General features: G+C 33.5%; 1 pseudogene; it reads right to left on the reverse strand.

Moving 5' to 3' along the window:
* Positions 1 to 77: 77 nt before the first annotated feature.
* Positions 78 to 2133, reverse strand: LOC107864979 (annotated as a pseudogene).
* Positions 2134 to 3885: the final 1752 nt, after the last annotated feature.

The raw sequence follows: 3885 nt of genomic DNA on the forward strand, positions 1-3885 counted from the left end.
GTTGTTGAATTACTCTACAACAAACTGTTAGCTGTTGTATTAGTTGGATGCTAGATTGCTACAATTGTCATGTATAATACCGTAAGAAACATGAAATGACTATATATGAAAAATAACTAGTGTACCATTAAACAAAATACTAGGAGCATATCATAGTTACTCCAATTTACCTTACCTTCAGTAAAATCGTATCGGCAGAAGGAACGGATATAAACATGTCTCCTCCCATATAGATCAGGTTCTTACTCTTTTCGAGCCCTTCAATTACATGTGGCAAAACAAAGAGAATGCAATTTATTTGTGGAAGTGCCTGGGCAATAGCTTTAGTTATGGTTCCTGTTCCACCTCCAACGTCCACCAATGATTTCAATCCTATCAAAACTCCTTTACAATGTTCAATCACCACACTTGAAACTAATGGGGTATCATGAGTCATGACTTTGTTAAACAGGCAATTAAACTCGGTGTCGGTTAGCTTTTTGCCCTGATTTTCTTATCAAAATTAAGTTTTGACTTTTTCATGGAAGGAAAATAAAAGTAACCATAATTACTTTTATTTTTTTCTTAAAGAAAAATATAAAACTTTTTCATATTTGTCTAACCTCTTTCTAAGAGTAAAGGTTTTGAAACTCTATAAATAGAAGACCCTTCCTTCTCATTCCATAACACAATAACATCCATAATGTAGTTTTTAAAAATAAATTGTTTAGGGGGAGATTTCTCTCAATAGGTTTTATGTTTTTCCAATATTAGTTTTTCATGTGTAGGCCAATTGGCCAAATAATATCAATAATATTTTTTTTAGTATATTTTTATTTGTCGTCTGATTTTTCGTCTCATGATTTGCAAACTTTACGCTTCCGCATGGCGCCCTCTCGATTTCGAACCCAACAAGTAGTATCAGATCTAATGGTTCAAAGATCAGATGGTTATCAAAGTTGCAACAAATTTGATGATAATGAAGATATATGTCCAAAAATTACATGTGGAGATGATTTTCAATCATATTTTCAACAATCCTACTGTTACATATTTGAAAATAAAGCTTAATTTTAACCCTACAAAGGGCTTTAATATTTTTAACCCGAATGAGCTCATATACTTTTAACCAAAAAAGCTCAATTTTTAAGCATGTCAAACAGCAGGGATGAAGATTATATGAAGAACCAAAATTATGCGTATGACATGAAGAAGGCGGATCACGTCAAGAAAATAAAGCCAAAAAAGGGAGATTTGTTAGAGTTTTTGCCCTGATTTTCTTACCAATATTAAGCTTTACTTTTTCTTGAAAGGAAAATAAAAGTAACCATAATTACTTTTATTTTTTCCTTAAAGAAAAATATAAAACTTTTTCATATTTGACTAACCTCTTTCTCAGAATAAAGGTTTTGAAACTCTATAAATAGAAGACCCTTCCTTCTTATATCATAACACAATAGCATTTTTTTTGTTTAGGGGAGATTTCTCCCAATTGGTTTTATGTTTTTCCAATATTAGTTTTTCATGTGTAGGCCAATTGGCCAAATAATATCAATTATGTTTTTTTAGTATATTTTTATTTGTCGTTTACTGATTTGCAAACTTTAAGCTTCTGCATGACGCCCTCTCGATTTCGAACCCAACAATGTCTTCCCTTGTATATTCAAATAACGGTCTGCCATGTGTGACGGTGAATGGAGTAGGTTGGTCGCCATCACTCCGGATTCATTGGCTGAGGCAATGCCATGGATCCATCATAATTGGATCAAGCATCGCGTGAATATAATGGATCATGATCAAATGAGACTCATCTTTACGGAGGAGACGTGAAGTCGGAGCAAGTAAATACACTTCTTCTTCGTTAATCATCTTGGTTTGAGTCAAAAAGCCTGCATGGACTAGGATACGCATGAGACAATAAATACAATCTTGAAGTTTAACCTTATTATTGTTGATGGAGAGGGCATCCACTAAATCGGAGAGGGTCATGGCTTGGCCATGAGAGTGGATGATATCTGGAATTCCGAGCTGAATTGCACATTTAAGTGACACTGAGTTGATGAAGTTGAATGTATAGTTCCATATGTATGTCTGAGCATCCAGTACTTCTCTAGTCTTATACATGTCATCATTGTTATCATTAGGCAATGCCATGTTTGTGAGATTTTCATTGAGATGCTTAGGATTTTTGTGCCAAGAAAACATTCAGGTGGGAGGACCTGAGTACGTATATTATGTATTAGAAGTGCGCAAATGGAGAGTCAGACCTTAACTCTAAGATATAAAAACAGATTGTATGGCTCAATCTTTATAAGGAGAGCAAAAAGAGGTTCTATAGGAGAGAAGATGCTAAATTTATTTCTCCCAATTTTCGGCCTATACCAAAATACAATTTAGTTGACTGATATAAATGCTTAGGGTTGTGATAATTAACGATCTAGGTCATCACTTATAAGTTCGGCCGAACTATATATATTTGAACGAAAATGTCTATCATCCAGGGGAGCATAAAAAAATTAAGGTAATTTATATATAGGCTGTGTGATCTCCTTGTAAGGCGGACAAAATTAAATTGTAACCAAAATAAAATTGTAACCAAATTATGTGTGAAATTCATGCACTGTGTTACTTGCTGACACTTAAAGTTGATTTCTTCCGTCGTTCATCAACTATTTTTTCTTGTATTACTAATAGATATTCTACATTCCTAACTATTTGTCATTTTTACTATCCAAAGAAGAAAAAATCTATAATAATTGTTATTTTAGAAAATTAAGGCATTATTGAGTATATTTCTCCCATTTTACCCTTAGAAGTAATTCTTCTCTCATTTGGAAATAAAATGACGAAAAGATTGTATCGTACGCCATTCACTTTACAAGGTTTATGTGCACTAATGTTGATTTATTCTACCAATCAACACACTTTTCATTATTTGAAGAGAGATTAAATAGAGACCCCTGTATTAAAGAAATTAAATAAGATATAAAGATAAAAATACATAATTCTTTGAGAGACATGCAGATAAAAATATATTATTATAGCCCATTTTTGCTGACAAGTCTCTTTAGTTAATACCTTTAATAGTATTATAACTATGGGTGTCAAGTGGGCCGGGTCGGACCCGATCTGGCCCTCGTAACTAACCCGGCCCGGTTTGACCCAACCCGATAAGCCCTAGGGCTTTAGGATTCCGAGTTTCGGACCGGTTATTTTTTAAAATGGGCCCGGCTAACCCAGCCCGGACCAAGCCTGGTTCAGGCCCGCCGATTAATCGGCCAGGCCCGGATAAATTTTCAAAAAAAAAAAAATGAGATTTTGGCTTTTGGGCCAAACTAGCCGTTGGCCCAACGGCTATATAGCCGTTTTTGGGTCCAAACGGCTAGTTTGGGCCCATTTATTAAAAAAAAAAAAAAAAATTTAAAAAATATTTTTTAATCCCAAAAAAAAATCTATAAATACCCTATAACTTCAAATCATTTTTCACACAATTTTTCACTCTCTCAAATCTCAATTCTCAATTCTCAAATATTCAATACATTTAATTTCTTAAAGTGTTCACTTTAATTTTTTAATTTTTCATTTACAAAGTACGAGCGGAAGTTTTTAAAGTCGCAATCTTCGGATACTTCCAAAATTTGGCATTATCGTTCCATCTCTTACGTTTAATTTTTATTTATTGTATTAATTGTTTAATATTTAATTTTATTATATTTGTGTATTTTGAATATTGTTAGTTTAATTTAATTTATATTATGGATAAATTAAGAAACCTCGCTACTAAAGGTGTTAAAAATTTTATCCCGGAAGCGGTAGTGGTAGTAAAAAGCGAATTACTAGCGGTAGAGGTAGTTCAAGTAGTAGATACACCCGTGTGCCTTCGCCTCCGGTACCGCTTGGTACACC

Source organism: Capsicum annuum, chromosome 3 (assembly GCF_002878395.1).
Source record: "Capsicum annuum cultivar UCD-10X-F1 chromosome 3, UCD10Xv1.1, whole genome shotgun sequence".
NCBI lineage: Eukaryota > Viridiplantae > Streptophyta > Magnoliopsida > Solanales > Solanaceae > Capsicum > Capsicum annuum.